A 21,803-nucleotide genomic window follows, 5' to 3' on the forward strand; every position below is an offset into this window, starting at 1 on the left:
GCACGGTTAGTAGCCAGAAACGCACATGGGCTAAACTTCCCCTAGAACACTGGGCCTCCGCTCTTGAAGCTACTAGGCCTTCTTGCGAATCGAATCCCATCATTGCTAATGATAAGTTTAATGAGCGGATCGAGTCCTCTCTAGAACAGTTTTCCCCCCCCAAAAAATACCCGCCCGGGAAATGTGCATGGTGAAAGCACTACTCAAAAATCCTAATCTCGACCCTGACCTACTGGGGAATTTTCACTCCTCCCAGCGATTAGTAAAATCCTTGAAAGACATGTTAATTCAGTCTTATCTGGATTCTTAGAGTCCAACAACCTTCTGCACTCCTCACAGACTGGTTTCTGGCCCCAACAGGGACAGAAACCGCTCTCTTAGCGGTGGTTGAATAGTCCAGGAAAATTCTGGACCAAGGTGGTACAGCGGCTATCATCCTAGTGGACCCAGCACCGCATTCGACACTGTCAACTACAACATCCTGACTCTTAGACTCAGGAGTCTTGGAGTGGCGGGGATGTCTTCACCTAGCTGCAGTCCTTCCTGGAAGACAAGTCTTTTCAGGTCTTTTAAGGTAATGTAATCTCTAAGCGTATGTCTCTCAGCTGCGGTGTTCCTGAGGGATCTTCCCTGAGCCCTACATTATTTAATGTATATATGAGCCGGCTGGTTGAGATAGTCCGTCAATCAGGTATGAAAATAGTCACATACACTGATGACACACAACTTGTTATTGGCCTTTGTTAGAACTGGCTTTTTCTGGCTGGCTAGGGCTGACGCCAAAGCCAGGCAGAAACCACCATTCTAGTCAGGGCAAGGGAGACACACGCCAAGATAACCCCTGCTCACCCCCTTGGTAGCTTGGCACGAGCAGACAGGCTTATCATGGAGGCAATGTGTAAAGCATTTGCGCACGCACACAACAACATCATCATCCTAGGCACACCACAAAAAGAACTCCTCACAAGGTTATATAAAAATAACTTTTGTATTGTCAAAACACATCAGATAGTAATCCCACAATATACATTGTGCCGTCTGGCACGGGCAATATTCACAAGGGATTATTTACAGGACAGGGCCACATGGGCCACTGTCAGAATCAACACTTTTAGAACTAGAAATACTGTTAGAAATAACACTTTGAACATATAACAAGCAGAAGTTTCACACATGATGCATAGAACATTCAGAGGTGCAGGAAAGACACATGATGTATAAACATACATTCAGCGGTGTAAGAACAAGGCACATGACGCATCAAAACACATTCAGAGGTACCGGAGAAACACATGATGCCGAAAACATTCCGAGGTGTAAGGGAAGGAAAACGCATGATGCATAAAAACATTCAGAGGTGTCACAGGCATAACGGCATAGCACATTACGCATAACTCACATTTGGGCCTAACCAGTAAAAACTACAGTAGGCAATCTCTCACTAGTCTAAACACATTAGACTCTCCCCCTAAGCATAACTCACATTTGGGGGCGTAACTCACATAGTGAAATAAACTCTCACTAGCATAAACCTACATAGGTAAAATAATCTCATAGTCATATTGCGCAAACATCACCTTAGGCAATTACTATCAAAAACTTAGCAAAATCACATTGCGCAAAAATCACATTAGGGCCTTACGCCCTTCCCACATACCAGCCCCCTGGCCAACTGGCCATCCAACAAGGGGACTCAAGGCCTTGTGTCCAGAATGTCCGGGCGTGCTGCCAATGCAGCGCCAGTCAGGGGTGCGCCACCGGCGCAAACCTAAACGTTGCAGCTGCCCACTAATTACTGGGCAGCTGAGAACAGTCACAAGGCCTAAACATTGCAGCTGGCCCTAAGTGCTGCGCAGCTGTAGCAGGCCTGGCACCACTGTGCCATCTCTGTCCCACACAGGGACTCTCTCTCCCTTGCGCCTAAACGGTGCAGCTGCCCACCAAATTGCTGGGCAGCTGGGAATCAACAAGACTGCGACAGGGCCCTCACTGACCCTAGAACCAGACTGCACCAACTGTTGGCGCCACACAGGCTCTGAAAACACTAAGGCAAATGGTACAGCCACACCAGGCTTCTGAAAATGCATACAGCACATGTAAGCCCTCTGGCTCTCCAAATAACTGGGGGGCCTCTAAATCAAATTATCCCCATAGTTGGCGTCCCTCTCTGGGGGACTCAAAATACACAAATGCCCCCTCGAGCCTCTCAGGCTCTTAAAGTAAATGAAAATGCTCCCGGAGATCGTGGGAGCGGCCCGCTGCCAACCGGGGCCGCTCTGAGCACACCAACCTTCCTCCTCTGGGGGGGGGGTATCCCCCTCGGGGGACGGGCTGAGCGGGACAGGCCCTTGAGCCCCTCTGGGCTCGTCAAGATCTGGGGCCACAGTACTGGAGGGGCTGGGCGGGCACCGGCAATGTGCCCCGACGCCCCCCCCCCCTTCTATGCAGCACTCACCGGTTCTCCGACGTCGCGCTGGGCCCCTGCGGCGTCTCTCTCTCCTGGGCGGAGGGGCTCTCCTTCCGACAACGGAGCCCCCCCCGCACCTTCCGCCGCCTCTCTTGTCGCTGCTGGGCTCTCCCTTACACCGGAGCCCTGCCGGCACCTGCAGCCGCTCTACCATTCGCGCCGCGGTCCCGGGGGCGGGACTTCCGGGTTTCTGGAGGGCGCTTCCGGGTCGTCGCTGGCAGCGTGACGGCCCGGCGGGGGATAAGCAGCAAATGCCGGGTGGGCAACGGCTCGTTTAAAATACACAATAAATCGAGGTGGGCACTCGATTGGGGCAGCAACCCTGCACGCAGGAAAAAGATGCCAGGTGGGCACCGGCCAAAGCACACAGAGCGCTCCCAAGCGCCAAAGACTAGCACAGCGCTTCCCGGCGCTTAGGGGAGAAATAAAGCGCTACCAAGCGCTTAGGGGCAGAATCAAGCGCTCCCAAGCACCATAAGTGGAAATAAAGTGCTCCCAAGCACTAGGGGTGAAAGCAAAAGCTTTCCCAGCGCTAGGGACAAGGCAGCGTGCTCCCAAGCGCCACAGAGAACAAAAAGTCCATAAAAAGGTCAGAAAAAGCCCTTTCAGGAGTCCAGGCCATCAACAGGACAAGGCTTCCAGGTCCATCAGGTATCCAGGGGCTGGGCAGGGCCCAGGGAGGCAAGCCTTCCCCTGGGCCCAGGCAGCAGCACGCCCCTGGCAGGATTCAAGTCTGAAACAAGAACATTTTGTAAGGGGACACAGCCCCTTTTTTATACAGAGAAATCCTTTGTCTAGCAGGGTGCAGGCAGTGTGAGAACCAGCTACAACTGCTTATAGGGAACTCGTTTCACAGGCCAGGCTAGGGACATCAGACGCACCACAGTGGGTGGAGCCAGCATTGTGTGGGGAAAGCCCAGTCCTATTCAGGCCCAGGTGCACCGCTCCCCTCACATCAGCATGCTAAACACTCCATTCAATACCGGGGCAGACCCTCCCAGACTCTTGGAGCCAGGCTCACCAGCCAATCACAGGCCAGACACAAATTACACAAATATGCCAACGTCTAAAAGTGGCACTTCTACACTAGACACAATCATGCCGCATATATAATTGCGCAGCATTCAATCTCACGAGTTTGCACATACCAAACTCGACCCTGCACTCCCCACACATCAGGAACTGCCATGGTCACACATATTCCCCATGCATTCCTATGGGAGGGCAGGTCACTCACCACACATACACAGAGAGCTCACGCACTTTACACTGTACCACAGTGAAAAAGTGCGCAGAGGCCTAAAATCACCCACACCAGGTCACAAACAGGCTAGGAAAAAGCAAAAAGTCTTGGGGTGAACCTGCCAAAAGGGCCTGGTCCAACAGCCTTAAACCACCCAGAAAATTCATCCTCCGGCCTGGGTCCCTGTCTGGGAAGGTGGCTAAGTGAATGGAGCTCTCCTGCCTGAAACTGAACAGAGAAAAGACTGAGCTTATGCTCCTAGGCAACTCTCTCATCTTCGCCTGAGGGTTATTGTGGCAAACCGTCTCGGCCCTGGTCCTGCACCAAAAACTCAGATTAAACGTCTGGGCATGTGGCTGGATCGCTCCCTGAACTTTGGATATCAGGCTCCGAAACTATCAGCCATTTGTTATGCCATTCTTAAGATGCTTTGCAAAATCCTCCCTCTTCTTCCCTTCCTTGCCAGAAGGTTAATGGTCCAGGCTCTTATTCTTTCCCGCCCGGACTATGGGAAGGCCCTTTATTTAGGAGCTCCCCGAGCTACCACCTCCAAGTTAGATTGTTCCAAACTGCGCAGCTTGTCTGCTCCTCCATACCCCCTTCCGGCAATCCGCCAAGCCAGCTCTGGAGGCTCTCCGTTGGCTGCCTGTATCAGAGAGAATTACATTTAAAGCTCTATGTATCACCCACAAGTCCTTCTAAGGGAAAGGACCGACAATTATGCAATCTATCGTCTCCCCTTACTGCCCTAACGGAGGTCTTTGTTCAGCTAACCTCCTTCTTGCCTGAGTCCCAAAAATAAAAATGTAAGAAGTGGGGGCTCTCATTTTCTTATAATGCCGCCAAGCTTTGGAACACCCTTCCTCTTCACTTAAGTCGGGAGTCCAACCTTCTGTCTTTCCAGAAACTCCTCAAAACCTGGATTTTCCAAAATCCCACCTAACTAAGCTGTCTTCTCTGCCCGCTGCTGCTATTAGCGCTGGGAAGCCTCAGGGTAGTTACGCGCCCTATAAGTACTTTTTCATTCATTCATTTCATTCAATTCTCCCTATTGCCTTTTGGGCTTACCAGTGCACCTCAGGGGTTCACAAAAATGATGGCAGTGGTTGCAGCACATCTATGGAGGCGGGGAATACCAGTCTCCCTGTACCCCAATGACTGAATGTTAAAGGCGGGCTCACCTCAGGCAGTTGCCAACCATCTCCAGATAATGGCCAACCTTTTTGATGTCTTTGGGTTTTCCCATTGATGTGCCAAAGTCACACCGTACTCCTTCGCAAAGGCTCCATTTTATAGTAGCTATACTGAACATGGTGTTGTTTTGAGCTATACGCTATACCTCTGACTCGTCCAGTCCAGGACATTTGGATATGATCCTAATGTTTCAGCCTGCAGCTTGGATCTTGGTGAGATTGGTTCTGAGGATTATGGCCCTCTTGACCCCCCCTGTATTCAGCTTGTAAACAAAGCCAGATGGCACATGTGGGCTCTGCAGTGGAATTTGAAGCAGTCTCGGTACCAAGGAAATCTGTCAGATTTCATCCACATGTAGGAGGAGACTGCAAAGGACCTGCAGTGGTGGCCACTAGACTGCAGTTGGACTCGCGGCAGATCCCTCTCATTGCCCCACCCCAAACTGACCATTGTGATGATGTGTCTTTGCTTGGTTGAGGAGGTCATCTGAGGGATATGGCGATCAGAGGACTCTGAACTCCGGCAGAAGTTTGTCTTCAAATACATTTATTGGTGCTTTGGGCGATCTGATTGGCCTTAAAAGCTTTTTTTCCAAGGATCAAAGGGAAACAAATGTAGGCACTCATGGAAAATACGATCAGCATGTTGTATTACAACAAACAAAGCGGAGTGGGTTTGTGTGTTCTGTGCCTGGAAGCTCTTCGTCTTTGGGAGTATCCGAGCAATGAGGGCATATCTCTGATATCAGAGCAGATAAACTCTCCCTGCGGTACCTAGCGGATCATGAATGGCATGTCGCCAACCGGGACAACCCCAAGACTTTTTAGAGAGCATTGGGGATGTACTGAGCAATCTTATGCTCAGATCTGCCCATTTCACACTACTAGGGGATCTCAATCTCCATCTAGATTCCCCAAAAGACCCAGGAGTAATGTGTTTCATGGAAATAATTAATGTTCTTGGATTAACCCTGCTGACCAATGAACCTACGCATAGCGCAGGCCATATATTGGACTGTATCTGTTCAAATTTTAACCTGCTGACCTGTACATCCCCATTAGTCCAAACTTGGTCAGATCACAAACTCATTCCTTTTGAGATGATTTTTAATTTAAATCATAACACTCACGGAGACACTAAAATAAGATCTACAGGAGGTGATAAACTTGACTGGAAAAAAGTCCTTGCTCAACCAGATTTTCTAATGAATGTAACAGAGACCAAACCTATACTATCTGGCCATACTACAATAGACAAACAATATTTTTGTGACTGGATCACAGCTCTAAGTAACCAACCAGACTTGTTGAAGGAAGAAATTTCAAGGGGCAATAAAAACAAAAGGAGCACCCCCTGGTTCTCCCCCATCTTGAAGAGTGAACTAGGTAAAGTGAGATCGTTAGAGCGTAGATGGCGTAGAAGGTATGCGGAAGAAGACCGTAGGATCGATAAAGTAGCACATAGGTAGTACCATGCCTCAATTAAACTAGCAAAAAAAGTCCACTTCTCAGAGGCTATTGCCTCTTCGGGAAATGATCAAAAAGAAATATTCAAGATTGTAAACAGCTTTACTAATCCTAGGGCCCTTGCTCAAGATATTCCGCCCTCGCTACCACTTTGCAATTCTACAGCTGATTATTTTGATAATAAAATTCAAGCTATCGTCAAGGAATTTCCACCTCCAACCTCAACTTCGACCTCCATTGATAATAAAATTATAGAAGCAAGTGGAAAGAGTGACCCTAACAAGCCCCATCTCAATGTTTTTGCTCCTATCTCTCTGGAGGAATCACGTCCGGCCATTCTATCTAGCAAGTCAGGATCACCATTTAGACCGTGTCCCCCCATGTTCTTAAGAGCCCTGGTCAATGAGGTTAATCCCATAGTTAATGGGATTATTAATTCATCATTGGCGACGGCAGAGATTCCACCAGAATGGAAATTAGCTGCGGTTAAACCCCTTCAGAAGAAACCTTTACCTGACCCTACAACTCTTTCTAATTTGAGGCCCATCTCACTGTTGCCTTTGCTGTCTAAACTGACTGAGTCATTCGACAATAGTCAACTTACCACATTCCTGGAAGATAATAACATCCTGCACTCAAATCAGTCGGGCTTTAGGTCCAAACATTCGACCGATTCTGCACTCCTGTTCTGTGCTGAATCCCTGCGCTCCGCTATGGATCAAGGGAAGAAGGCCGTCTTGCTATTACTCGATCTATCGACGGCCTTCGACATGGTCTCCCACACCATCTTAATTGACCGTCTCCTGAGCGCAGGGATAGGAGGAGTAGTGCTAGACTGGTTTAAAAACTTCCTGAGCCAAAGACGACAAATCACGGTGCTGGGTGCCTTTAGATCTGATGAAAAACCGATCAGAACAGGGGTACCTCAGGGCTCTACTCTGTGCCCTGTACTTTTCAATCTTTACATGGTACCCCTGATCGAGCTTATTTCCTCGTATCAGATCAGCACAATATCCTACGCTGACGATACGCAGCACATCCTGGTACTCGACAGGGAGTCATCACAAGCAGAAGAAAACCTTAAAACTTGTCTAACTGCGACATTTGAATGGATGAAGACCAACCATCTGAAGTGCAATTCTGGAAAAACAGAAATACTACTATTTGGCCCGCAAAATCTGTTCTCCCCCAAGCAGTGGTGGCCTGAAGGTGCTAAAGCTCCTCCAAACACCATCTCTTCTGCCCGTAACCTGGGTGTTAAGTTTGATGATGCTCTACCCTTCAAGCAACAAGCCATTGGGGTAGCCAGCACATGTTTCTATATCATCAGAATGCTCAGGAAATTTTTCGACCTCCTCCCATTGTCCATGAGAAAGACGGTAGCGGTGGCACTTATTACGTCAAGACTGGACTACTGCAACAGCCTGTATGCGGCATCTAATAAGTCCGTGCTCCACAGGTTGCAGATGGTCCAGCATGCCACCGCCCGCCTGGTTCTGGGCTGGCCCAGGAAATCATCTGCCTCTGCTGCACTTCATGCCCTCCATTGGCTTCCCATCCTTAAGCGCATACTGTTCAAAATCTTGATCATCACTTTTAGAGCTTATCACGCACAAGGACCTAGATATCTCTCAAGAAACTTCAAACGGCACCTTCCGATCCGGAATCTGAGATCCTCCCACCTCAATTTGCTCGTTGTCCCAAAATTCAGACTAGCTACCAAAGGTGGAAAATCCATTGTGGTGTTAGGCTCCAGAGCCTGGAACAAACTTCCTCCCGCGCTCCGTCTAATTTCATCAGAATCTCTCTTTAGGAAAGCCTTAAAGACCTGGGTCTTTACGCTTACTGATGCTGCCTGTAGGGCTCTAGTGTAAGGTTTATGCTCTCAGGAGTTGTTCCAGCTAACCACCTTTTTCACTCTAGGTTGGTATACAAGCGCCAAGATGCTCCTTGGAGTGATAGAATGCGCTATAGAAAAGCTTTGAAATAAATAAATAAAAATGTGTGCTCAGAAGTAGTATGGGGTGTGTTCCAATGAGAGAACACTGACTTGATCTGTTTGTCGCTACAGAGAATCCACAGTGTCAACAATTTTGTGCATTAGAGTACCCAAGGCAGTCCTCTCTAGGAGATGCCTTTCACCTTCACTGGGGTTCGGGACTCCTATATGGCTATTTGTTACTACTTCTGCTACCCAGAGTGCTCAAGAAGATCCAGAGAGACCGGGCCCAAGTCACCCTGGTGGCTGCAGACTGGACAAGGAGAGTGTGGTACTCTGAACTGCTGGCTATGATCATCATTTCATGGGTTCGGCTGCCTCTGAGGGAGGACCCCCTGTCACAGAAGCAGGGTCGGGGTCTGTGCTTGATCCCATGTGGGCTAAAACTCCATTCATGGAGATTGAGCGGAGGCAGTTATTAACATATGAACTTCCTCAGGAAGTTGTTTGTATAATCCTGGCAGTCAGGCATCCATCTATAAAGACTGTCTATGATGTTGGCTGGAATAGGTTTATGGTGTGCCTCATGTCAGATCCAACCTTTACAAGTTTCCCTTTTTGATATTCTCTTGTTTTGTTTGTCACTGGCGTTTTTCCTGGTCTGTCCTTTAACATGTTCTAGTGTGAGTCGGTCCACAGACCCACCACTTCACAGGTACTGCTATAGTATCTATTCAAAAGGTGAGAAATCTGCGATTAGACTTCTCAATCAGAAAGACAAGTAACTTAACTTTGGTACCCTTTTCTGGTAGAGACTCTATCTAACCACAAATTCCTCACCTGCCCTCCCACCTTCTTGTTCTGTGGAAGGGACTAAAGTAGAGAGTTATGTTGGCACATACTTATGATTTTGGATATCTGCACACAAAAAATGTATTCTTATACCCATTGCAGTAGGGTTTCTTAAGGCTCCACCTATGTGGGTACTGGTGGAGGGCAGAGAGAAACTGATGTTAGCGCAAGCAGGTGACGCATACGTAGGGAAGTTCACGTCACAGCTGCTCACGAGTGAGTCTCACATGGAACCGTGACATCGCACAACACCACTTGCTGACGCTGGAGGACATTGCCATAAAATATTTCTGGATCCAGCCTGTTGCCTGGAGGTATTCAAATGCTGAGGAATCTGTGGTTACATAAAGTCTCTACCAGAAAAGATGTTACCAGAGGTAAGAAACTTGCTCATCAGAATCAAAACAGTTAGTGTGTGTATACACTGGCTTTATACAATTGCGCCATTCTATGCATGTGACTGGATAAATATACACCAGCATCTAAAATGTTAAAACTACTTTAATATCTGAAAGAGACACGTTAGTGATAGATTCCTTACCTTAGAATATCCCCAGGCGTCAGACTGGATCCGGAAATTTTTGCGTAGCAATACCCCTGCGCGCTGGTAGGCGTCGTCTGCGGCTCCGCGTCCGTCGTCGGCGTCGTGAGCGCCGGGATGACGTCATCGGAGTATATAGACGGCGCCCATGCGCACTGACGTCAGTTCTTCTTTTTTCCGCGCCAGCTAGCGCAGATCCGGAAGAAGCTCTACCCCCAGTCACTTTTTGACTGAAAACTTTTTTGATCTTTTTGATCCTCTAGTCAGTCGATTCTCGACTATCGGTGCCAGGGATGCCCGGGTTCAAGCCTTGCTCGAAGTGCGGCCGACTCATGTCGGTCACGGACCCCCATCGCCGGTGCCTGAAGTGCTTAGGCCTCGACCACGACGATCGAACCTGCTCCGACTGCCGGGCCCTGACGTCGAAGGCTAGGCGGGAGCGGTCCCGCAAGCGTCTCGAGTTGAGGCAGTCGGCCCCGCGCCGCTCCAGGTCCCGGTCCCGGTCCCACGGGAGGTCGAGGGACAGGTCGCGAGGTCGGAGTCATCGACGTTCCGGGAGTGGACACCGATCGTCTGGTTCCAAGTCCTCAGGTAAGAGGCATGAGAGGTCGGAGCGACACCATCGGTCCTCCGACCCGCCCCGTCGCTCGCTCGATGCGACCGGGGATTCGGGCGACACCGCCCACGCGGCTCCGCGGGAGTCGCAAGCGTCGCCGCCTGCCCCACACCTTCGGGTCCCTGGGCACGGCGCGTCGCAGGAGGAGGTCGAGAGGTACCTCATGGCCATGAGGGCCCTCCCTCCTCAGTCGGTTCCCGTGGCGCCTTCGGGCCGATCGGCTCCGTCTGGAGGTCCTTCCGGGTCGGGCGCTTCGGCCCCGACGACGTCGGGTGCTTCGGCCCCGGCGCCGCTGGCGACTTCGGTCCCGGCGCCGCGCGACCTCGCTGGATCCGGCTCCGGATCCGGGACCTCGCCGGTCGACCTTACGACCTCGCCGGCGACGTCCCTTCAGGTGTCGTCCCCGGCAGCCGACGTGGTTGCCGACCCCAATGCTTCCTACGGTCCTGCTCAGGTGTCGGAGGGGCGCCGCTGGGCGCTGATTCCGTCGGCCTTCGGAGAGTTCTATCTCCACGAGGAGGCCCTGGCTGTTAATCCTGGTCTCCAGGAGCCGGGTGACGAGGAGCAATGGGAGGGGTCCGAGGACCCTCTGGCACGTGATTGCCAGTCTCATCAGGACTGGACATATGAGCTTGGGGAGGCCAGTGGTATTGACACCTCGCCAGACACTGGATTTACGTCGCCCCCGACTGTGGCTTCGGAGGCGGGTTCTGCTTACAGTGTAGTGTTGACGAAGGCAGCTAAGGCCCTAAACCTTGAGCTCCCCGTCGCGGCCGTGAGGACTAATCTCCTCACTGAGGTACTCAAACAGCAGTCCGGCTCCGCGGAGCCCCTTCTGCCGTTCAATGAGGCCTTGTGTGACGTTCTGCTGGGCACTTGGTCCAAGCCCGCCACAGGTCCCCCTGTGGATAGGAACGTGGCCAGACGCTACCGCCCGGCACCGGGCGACCCTTGCTTTTTGTCCACCCACCCCACCCCCGAGAGCCTGGTCATCCAGGCCTCCAACTCCCAGACCGCATTCCCGTCGGCCCCGCCCGACAGGGAATCCAAGAGATATGAGCAGTTCGGGAAGAAGGTCTTCTCGTCTGTGAGCCTAGGGCTCCGGTCAGTGAACACCAACTGTCTCTTGGGCCGCTACACCCACACTCTGTGGGACACGGTTGCGGAGGTGCTGCCACAATGCCCTGAGGAGGTCAGGGCTAAACTCAGCCAAACCCTTGCGGACGGCCGAGATGCGGCACGCTTTTCCATCCGGTGTGGGCTGGATACCACGGACTCACTGGGCAGGGCGATGGCAACGACGGTGGCGGTTCGACGCCACGCCTGGTTGAGGTCCGCCAATTTCTCGGCCGATGTCCAGGCCACTCTCCTGGACATGCCGTTTGATGGCCGTCGCCTCTTCGGCGACAAGGCAGACCATGCGCTGGAACGTTTTAAGGACTCCAGGGCCACGGCCAAGTCCTTGGGCCTTGCGGCCCCACGCCAGCAATCGGGTGCCTTTCGCTCCTTTCGTGGCCACGGAAGGGGCGCCCCACCACGGACCGTCAGCCACGCGCCGCAGAATGTTCAGCAACGCGGTGGCGGCCGTGGGAACCGCCGTGGCGGTGGTCGGGGCCAGCGGCGAGGCCAGTCCACACCTCCCTCAGCAGCCCCCGCCTCAAAACCTTCCTAGTCCGAGTTTTCAGGCCCATGTGACGCCTGTGGGAGGCAGGGTTCGCCATCACCTCTCCCACTGGCATACAGTCACTTCGGACAGGTGGGTGCTGCAAATTGTCCGAAGGGGTTTCTCCCTCCCCTTCGAGTCTTCCCCTCCATCCATGCCACCTCAATACCACCGTGTGTCGGGGGATCACTTGCAACTTCTGCAAGAGGAGGTTTCGGCCCTCTTGGCCAAGAGGGCCATCGAGCGCGTTCCTGGGCCAGAAGTAGGACGTGGCTGTTATTCCCACTACTTTCTGGTACCCAAGAAGGGCAAAGGGGGCCTACGCCCTATCTTGGATCTGCGGAACGTCAACGGCTTCCTCCGGACGGAGAAGTTCAAGATGCTCACTTTGGCTCAGGTCCTGGCTGCCCTGGACCCAGGAGACTGGATGGTAGCGTTGGACTTGCAGGACGCCTATTTCCACATCCCCGTCCTGCCGGCCCACCGGCGTTACCTGCGGTTCACGGTAGGCCAAGAGCACTTTCAGTTTACCGTGCTCCCCTTCGGCCTTACCAGCGCCCCACGGGTGTTCACGAAGGTGATGGCGGTGGTCGCAGCCCATCTGCGCAGGCAAGGGGTATCAGTCTTCCCCTACCTCGACGACTGGTTGTTGAAGGCGGGCTCGCCCCAGACAGTCGTCAGCCACCTCCAGACTACGGCCGACCTCCTGCACTTGCTGGGGTTCTCCATCAATGTGCCGAAGTCACACCTGTGTCCCTCTCAGAAGCTCCTCTTCATCGGAGCGGTTCTCGACTCGGCGCAGTTTCGGGTTTACCAACCCGAGCAGCGGGTTCGGGATATTCAGGCTCTGATTCCTGTCTTCGGGCCGTTATCCCGGGTCTCGGTCAGGTTGACGCTGCGGCTTCTGGGACTGATGGCCTCCTGCATCCTTCTGGTGCGTCACGCCAGGTGGCGGATGCGGGCTCTGCAGTGGGACCTGAAGTTTCAGTGGGCCCAGCATCAGGGCAACCTGTCCGATCATGTCCTGATCTCGGAGGGCACTGCGAAGCAACTGCAGTGGTGGCTCACGGACCGCGACTGGGTCAGTGGCAGACCCCTCTCTCTACCCCAGCCGGAGCACGTAGTTGTGACGGACGCGTCCCTCCAGGGCTGGGGAGGCCACATGGGAGAGGCGGAGATCAGAGGCCTCTGGTCTCCGGCGGAGTCCCGGCTCCACATCAACCTTCTGGAGCTGCGGGCGATTCGTCTTGCACTGAAGGCATTCCTCCCCTCTGTCAGGGGGAGCGTGGTGCAAGTGTTCACCGACAACACCACCGCCATGTGGTACTGCAACAAACAGGGCGGTGTGGGGTCGTGGACCCTTTGCCAGGAGGCTCTGCGCCTCTGGCAGTGGCTGGAACATCAGGGCGTGACTCTGGTGGTTCAACACCTGGCAGGTTCTCTGAATGCCAGGGCGGACGAACTCAGCCGCCGGTGCATGATGGATCACGAATGGCGTCTGAACTCGGACGTGGCGCAAGGTCTCTTTCGACAGTGGGGAGAGCCTTGGTTAGATCTATTCGCCACAGAAGAGAACGCGCAATGTCAGCAGTTCTGCGCGTTGGAGTTTCCAAGGCGGCACTCGCTCGGAGACGCTTTTCGTCGCGAGTGGAGCTGCGGCCTGTTGTACGCCTTTCCGCCTATACCACTTCTGCCCAGAGTGCTGAAGAAGATCAGGCGCGACCGGGCCCAAGTTATCCTTGTGGCTCCGGACTGGGCTCGAAGATACTGGTATCCCGAGCTACTCAGCATGTCAGTCGATCCCCCGATTCGTCTGCCTCTTCGGGAGGACCTTCTGTCGCAGCAGCAGGGGACGGTCCTGCACCCGAACCTGTCCAGTCTCCACCTACAAGCTTGGAGATTGAGCGGCGGCAGTTGAGGCCATTTGACTTGCCTCCCGAAGTCTGTGACATCATTCTGGCAGCCAGGCGTCCCTCCACAAAGTCGGTATACGCCTGCCGGTGGAATAGATTTGTGGCATGGTGCGCAGCAAAGGCTGTGGATCCCCTCTCTGCACCCCTTTCGGAAGTACTGCTCTTTCTTCTTTCCCTTGCCCAGCAGGGCTCTGCTCTGGGCACTCTTAAAGGGTACCTTTCTGCTCTTTCAGCCTTCTTGAGGCTACCAGATCAGCCTTCTTTGTTCAAGTCCCCTATAGTGAGTAGATTTCTGAAGGGCATCACGCACATGTTCCCTCCTGTTCCCTTCGTGATGCCCCAGTGGGACTTGAATCTTGTTCTCACCTATCTGATGTGTGCTCCCTTTGAGCCCCTTCGTAACTGTCCTCTTCGTCTCCTTACGCTGAAGACGGCCTTTCTGGTTGCCATCACCTCTGCCAGGAGGGTGAGTGAGCTCCAGGCTCTTTCTTCTTCTCCGCCTTTCCTATCTGTTCATCCTGATAAGGTGGTGTTGCGTACACGACCTTCCTTTCTGCCCAAGGTTGTCACGGCCTTCCACATCGGGCAGTCCATCACCTTGCCCACCTTCTTTCCGCCTCCGCATCCCTCGAAAGAGGAGGAGAGGCTCCACCGTCTGGATCCAAAACGTGCGCTCTCCTACTACCTAGACCGCACTCGCCAATTCCGGGTGGATGACCAACTCTTCGTTGGTTACGTGGGCGCGAAGAAGGGAAAGGCTGTACACAAGAGGACCATCTCCAGGTGGATCATCTTGTGCATCCAAGCATGCTACTCCATAGCGAGGAAGGAGCCCCCGGCTGGATTGCGGGCTCACTCCACTCGGGCCACGGCAACGACAACTGCCCTGGGCCGCGGTGTCCCCCTGCAGGACATCTGTCAGGCAGCCACGTGGGCCTCGCTGCACACGTTCGCAAGACACTACTGCCTGGACAGTCAAGTCCGGAGGGATGGCTTCTTTGGCCGTTCCGTCCTCCAGGACTTTCTGGTGTGATATTGGTTCGCAGACCCACCACCGGGGTTGGTATTGCTGGGGTATCTATTCTAAGGTAAGGAATCTATCACTAACGTGTCTCTTTCAGATGCACAAGTTACTACTTGTGTAACGATATATCTGTAAGAGACATTAGTTAGTGATAGATTCCTTACCGCCCTCCCATCCTCCCCGTTCTGCGAACCGATATTTAGGGTTAAGGTCATCCCCTTTCAGGGCCCTAGTTTCAATGGCACCAGTGTTAGTTCTATCATGGCTCTGCGTATCTGGCGCGGAAAAGCTGTGTTATCAGAACTGACGTCAGCGCGCATGGGCGCCGTCTATATACTCCGATGACGTCATCCCGGCGCTCACGACGCCGACGACGGACGCGGAGCCGCAGACGACGCCTACCAGCGCGCAGGGGTATTGCTACGCAAAAATTTCCGGATCCAGTCTGACGCCTGGGGATATTCTAAGGTAAGGAATCTATCACTAACTAATGTCTCTTACAGATATATCGTTACACAAGTAGTAACTTGTGCGTTTTTCCTAAATTTGACTTTAAACAGAAAGCAGGGAGAAATAAACTCTGACTCCAGCCAAGGCTTAAGGACCCTGAGGACAGCACTTGGGGACTCACTCCCACAGAGAACAGTAGATGGGGCCAGGTTAAGCCTACCTGGTTCTGATCAGCTAGGAAGCAGGCATCTAGAACTGTAGTTCACACAGGAGGTCAGCCAGTGACCCTTGGAGTAATTTCTGGGGTCCTAGGTGCAAGGCAAGCAGGTCCATTCTTCCTTCAGGATTTTCCGAAAGCAGGGCACTCATTCTTCTGATCTTCACAAGTCCAGAATTCCTGGTTTCAGGTTCTGGGTGTGCTACTTGTATTGCCATTGTCAACCTGTGGGTGGAAAGTCATCCCTGTGTCTGACTAAAACTGGTTTTGGTCAGTTCTTTCCTTTCCATTCGGAATTGCAGTGAAATGAAGGGCAAGTAAGCCCCGGTGTGAGCTGCATCTGCCAGTGACAGGGTATTTTTTTACTGAAGTCAGAAATGGCTAGGTTCAGCCCCAGGCTACCCTTTATAGTGCAATCAGGGCAGGGGCACACTCCTCCCTAAACATCCTGTCGGAAAGACCCTCGCCTCTCCACATCCAGGTCCTTTATCCACTGGAGGAATACACATCACATCACACCACATGAGAGCCGGTGACAGTCTGACAGTCAGGTGACCTTGGACACTGGCAGAAAGGCCTATTTGGCTTAGGAAGGAAAATGGCAACTTTCTAAAAGTAAACCAAAAAGGCACGAGGCTTGTGCACCCCTGTGACGCACTGCTTGGTGCAGGAAACATTTCCTCGCAATAGGCCACTCCTTGCTGAATAATCTATTTTTGACCAGTAAAACCATAATTGAACAAATCTTAATTTCACATTTAATCCATTAATTTTTCTGAAAATCACTGCGGAGACGGCGTGATGTCACCATGATTCTTTTATTGAACATATTCAAATGCCTCCTGCTCGCCCATCCAGGCTTTTAACAGCGACACGTGAAAAGAATCATTCATACGAATAGGTTCATATAATTTAATTTCACCAAATGCATTTCGCGCCTAATGGCTCTTCATCTGGGGTTTGCTGAAACAAATAAGATATATAGCTTTACAAACTGAAATATTCAAACTGTCTATGTTCAATAGAAATCATAATATGACTGCCCCCTGTGCCACCACCCTCATCAACCCTCACTCTCTGCAATTACCAAACTGTGAAGAAACCCACCTGCTACACAACAAAGATGTTGCACCCTTCACTGCTAGGTGCAACACCCACCCCCAAAATTACAAATATCTACATAATATAATACATAAAATCACTACATACATTGTACAAACTAATAAAATTCCTGATTTGTTAATATACCCTCAAAACCTTCTTCTAATATCCCCAAAATTCCTCGCTGCATCTTAATACCAAATCACCCCGCGTGCTAAATAATCTGTTTAAACTGTTACCTCCGGAGCCACAACCGGCAGCCTCATCTCAGCGTGCGCGTTCACTCGATACGTACAAAAGAATAAGCTCTCTCCAGCTCTCAAGCCGTTAATGTTAAAGGCTCGCCCACGTGTAAACAATTAGTGTTTGAAATCTGAAGTTGTCTTTAACCCTGTGACCTGGCACTGTTGAAACTACGTGTCGTAAAGAGATATTTGGTGAAAAACCAACTCCCCTAACCAATGCCCATACAAAAATAAAAATGAAAATCACAAAAGCAATACCCCTTTCTAAAAGTGGCATTTTCAAAATAGTAATTTAAAATCTGACTTGACAGTTAGGTTGGATTTTAAATTCCTATTTCAATGAGTCCTTTAATAATTTTTCTTAGTAGTGCCAAACCTGAAGTTATACACTATAAGGAGTTATAATGGAATCCAGTGCTTTTCTATGGGGAGCCAGCCTTGACAGTGAAAAATGACTTAGGATGTTTTTCACTGCCAAGACATGCAAAACTATCAAATACGATGAGCCTTGCCCTGTGGGCATTTAGGACCTAGTGGAGGGGTGACGTATAAGTATTAAAGAGGAAGGTTTAGCCCTGTTAAAAGGTTAAATTTGCCAGGTAGAAATGGCAGTTTAAAACTGTACTACACACTGCAGTGGCAGGTCTAATACATGTTTTTCAGTGCTACTTTAAGGGGTGGTACAATGAGACCTGTAGCCAATTTCTAGCAGTTAGTTAGTTCAAGCCTTTAGTACATATAGTACCTATTGGACTTGGCCCTCTTTGCTGGGTAATCCCTAAACGTTTTGCCTCACCCTCCTGTTTTCTGAACCTGTTTTTTGTTGGCTTTTAGGATTCTGTGCACTTTACCAGTGCTAAAGTGCTTGTGCCCGCTCCCTAAAACATGACTCTGACCCAGTTGGCAAATTTAATTTACTTGTAAGTCCCTAATGAAGTGTACCCTGGGCTGTAAATGATTTGCTACTAGTGTGCCTGCTACACTGATTGTACCACTCACTTAAGTAGCCCTTTAAACATGTCTCAAGCCTGCCATTCCAGCCTGTATGTGCAGTTTTAAACTGCCATTTCAACATGGGAAAATAAACCTTTTGACAGGCCTAAACCTTCCTTGTTAATACATTTTAGTCACCCCTAGGGTAGTGCTTAACCAGCCCATAGGGCAGGGTACAGTATATATAAAAGGTTGGAAATTAACTTTTGACTTTTACGTGTCCTGACAGTGAAAAATCTTTAAATAAGAGGTTTGACTACTGCAAGGCCCACCTCTACCATAGGATAACATTGTGTTGCCTTACTACATTTAATAAGTGATCACTTTTAATTTGGAGCACGTAGGAATGTAAAATTTGGTGTTTAAATAATTGTAATTTAAAACCCTATTTAATGGTAAAGTTGAATTGTAAGTCGCAATTCTGAAGATGGCACTGTATCCTGGCTCACAAAACTAGGTGTACCAAGCAGTTGGCCTTTGTGTATTACTCAGACAGTGAGACAAAGGTGGAATAGGTGTTCGCAGGATGGGCCATCTCTTTCAGGATGAGGGGCACTGCACATCACATTACACTGCACGTCACAAGGGCTGTGCCTAAGCATGCTCACAATGGCTTTTAAACTTGTCTAATGTGCTCCCCGACAAGCTGGGGCCAGGGCAGAGAGGAATAAAATTACACCTCTGTAGGAGGGAAACTCCAGAAGCTTCTCCCACTTCAAAGCTTGCATCGGGTATAATTTGTGGTCCCTCAGACCCAACTCTTCAGTACACACCTGGACCTGTTGTAGACTCAGGCGGACTGATGTGCTGCTCTGCTACCCTGCTGCCTGACTGAGAAGGACTAGATCTGCATCTTGAAACCAGTACCACCATGGTGACTCCAATGGCTAGTTGGCTAGCCTCCTGATCAGACCTCAGAGACAGAAAAGACCATGTTCACTCTGAATCGTGCAGCTGGACTCTGGCTGATGTGTGTCCTGCCCGCCCGAGCAGTGCCACCCTAGTCCTGAACTCTTGACAGGGGGCCTGAAGGTGCTCTGCCAGCCTAACTGTGGTCTGTACAGAACCAATGCAGCAAATCTAATCGCCCGGAGTTCAGAATCGGGACCACCTTGTATGACGCATCCTTGACATAGGACCTCTCTAGCTCCTTGGAATCGCTGCTGCGCAATGTATTCTCGAAGGCAGGAATTTCCATCGCAGCCCCTTAGCTCCTCGGAAATGCTGCTGCATGACGCATTCTTAGCACAGGACCATACATTGCTGCCCCGCAGCTCCTTGTAACTGCCACTGCACAACGCAACCTTGACACGAGACCTCACAATGCTCTGCAACCACGATTTAAGGTACTTTGTTCAGCGGGCCTACCTTGGTCCATGTATGCGGCCCACGCTCTATTGCGGTCTGCCTGAACTTTGACTTTGTCCCACTCCGGCGCAACCAGATAACCACAGTTGGCACTTTGTGCTTTTAAGCACCAATTCTTTTTATAAAACTCTTTAAAGTTGCATATCTCCTGTTCTGCTAATTAGATTTTTGTTGTTTTTGTGCCAAACAATTTATTACATTCTCTCTATTTTTCCAAGGTGTCGTATTTTTCTTGTGTTGTGTTTTTCCGTTATTACTATTTTTGCACTGTACAAATATATTAGACATTTCCTCTTTAAGTTAAGCCTGACTGCTTTTGTGCCAAACTACTAGAGATTTAAGCGCATGTTAATTTGAGGTTTGCTTGTATTTAACCCTGGCATTAATTGTGGTTGCTGCTTGTTTAGGGTTTCCCCCCCGCCCCCCAACTATTAACTAAGTTTCCTATAGTAGCATATACTGGGGTCCTAAAAGAAAATTAAACATCCCAATTATGTGAATGCTGATTTTGCCATGTTTGGAAGGGAGAGCAAAAGTACTATGCAACTGGCTGGCAAAGACAAATATCTGAGTGAATACTTAACAGATGATGGGCCTTTTAAGCATGTGTTTCTCCCACAGAAACAGGGAGAACTACCAACCCTCATGGGAGCTCTTGTTGCTATGTTCAAAAGACCATCAGCATTGGTGTGGTCAGTCCCATGGCAAAGTTCCACTGTAAAGTCGATTCCCTGTAGGGTATGTACCATCTCAATAGTTTTGGATTCTCACCCTGCATTTGCATGACCCATCTGAGGGGGTCTGTGGTCTTAATGATCCAGCAGTGATTCCAAACAAGTATGGTCTCAACTTCTTCAGTGCCTAGACCAATGCAAATGCTTTCCTCGCAGTTGCAATCTACCTCTGTTCCCTTAGCTGTGACAAGACCGCCCCAATGTCATGCTCTGAAGCATCTGTCTAGATTAGAAATTCCTTGGAGAATGCGGTGCCTAGAGCACTGGTGCTGGGCTCTTGACCTCCTTCCGACTGTCTAAATGCTTATAGAACACCTCGATCCAGATCACCTTCTTGGGCTGTTTCTTGAAACTCAGCTCAGTTAAGGCGGCAACAGTGGTGTCTTACTCCTTACCATAGCCCCTGTAGTAACCAGTGAGGCCCAAGAGAGTGCTCACCTGGGTTTGAATTTTGGAGGGTTCTCAAGCCATAATGATTTTATTTTGAGTCGAAGTTGCTGCACCTTGCTCAGCTGCAACTTGCTCCACTGACTTGGTGGCCCACACACACAACTGAACCCTGTCCGATCGGGGCTAGATAGTCAGGCCTGCACGTTGCAGCCTGCACGTTGCAGGGCCTGAAACTTTTCCCGGAGATAGAGCAGGTGGTGGTCAATGACCTTAGGCTCTCCATACAAAAGACCATTCCCCAGTAAGTGAGGTGATCACCAGAGGTGTTGCCAGTTGCTTGGGTTTTTAGGCTGCTGCCATAGGCCCTCAAGAGGAAGGTTCTCCCTCTGTGCTTTCAAGGACTCTGCCTGGTACAGCCCCCCTTCAGTTTACCATATGGCTAACTAAGGTAGATCTCCTTAGGCAGCAAGGTCTTCTCCTTTAGGGCCCGAGGCTCTCACCCTCAGGATCAGCCTCCGCCCGAACCTAGGGAATGTCTGGAGCATGTTCCCCACGTCCTTTGCCCTTCTTTTTCTTGGCAGGCCCCTGGACCATGGGCTGTGTGTTCAGGCACACCCGCTTAGGCAATCCCAACATTTCCAGGTGAGACCTGAGCTCCACCTCTTTCCAAGTGGTGTGCTGTAGGTCATTTCCTAAAAGACAGTCCACAGGCATGGCCGGATTCACAGTTACCTTCAAGGAACATGAGACTCCCACCGTTCAAAGGGAACTAGTGTCACTGGATAGTGGCTCACCTGGTTGTCTGTTGTCACAACTCAATGGACTACATCAGGGACTACTGTCTCTAAGGACAGAATATGAAACCTAACAGTAGTCTCTCTGCCCATTGATGGAGATCAACTTTCTATACATGTTCATATTGTCAGGCATATGAGCCTTTGGCACCCTCTCCTTGTCACCCAGGAACACAAGGTTAGCCTTAGCACTGATCCCCAAAACTGACTGGGGCAACCTCCTTCCCAAGCACTGCACTGGCCATTACTAGGGTAGGCCCACCATTGGGGGGGTTGCTTCCTGCGCTAACAGAAGAGATACCATTTAAAATGTTTATATCGGTAGCACTCATGGCACTTGGGCTTTAAGTAGCCCGTGGACTTTTTCCCATTTAAACCACCTTTCCTCTGCTCGGGATTTGACTGGGAATTCTTTCCCTATAAACTCGTTTGGGGACCTTTTGAGAACTCTCTTGGTTTTTCTTGGTTTCCCTCCTCCTGTTTTTTTCTGGATTGGCACCCTCTCTAACCTTCAGATGATGCTCTCCCTCCATTCCCCCTCTCCCTTCCTTTGCAAACTCTCCGGTACAATGAGTCTGGAGTCAACTGGTTGT

The 21,803-nt window shown here is 50.6% G+C and overlaps 1 protein-coding gene across 2 annotated transcripts in view; it reads left to right on the forward strand.

Annotated features, from left to right (window-relative positions):
• DENND2D (DENN domain containing 2D) overlaps positions 1-21,803 on the forward strand; it is a 637,596-nt gene that overhangs the window by 279,654 nt on the left and 336,139 nt on the right. The gene's annotated exons all lie outside the window — the stretch shown is intronic.

This window comes from Lissotriton vulgaris, chromosome 5 (genome assembly GCF_964263255.1).
Source record: "Lissotriton vulgaris chromosome 5, aLisVul1.2, whole genome shotgun sequence".
In the NCBI taxonomy this organism is placed as follows: domain Eukaryota; kingdom Metazoa; phylum Chordata; class Amphibia; order Caudata; family Salamandridae; genus Lissotriton; species Lissotriton vulgaris.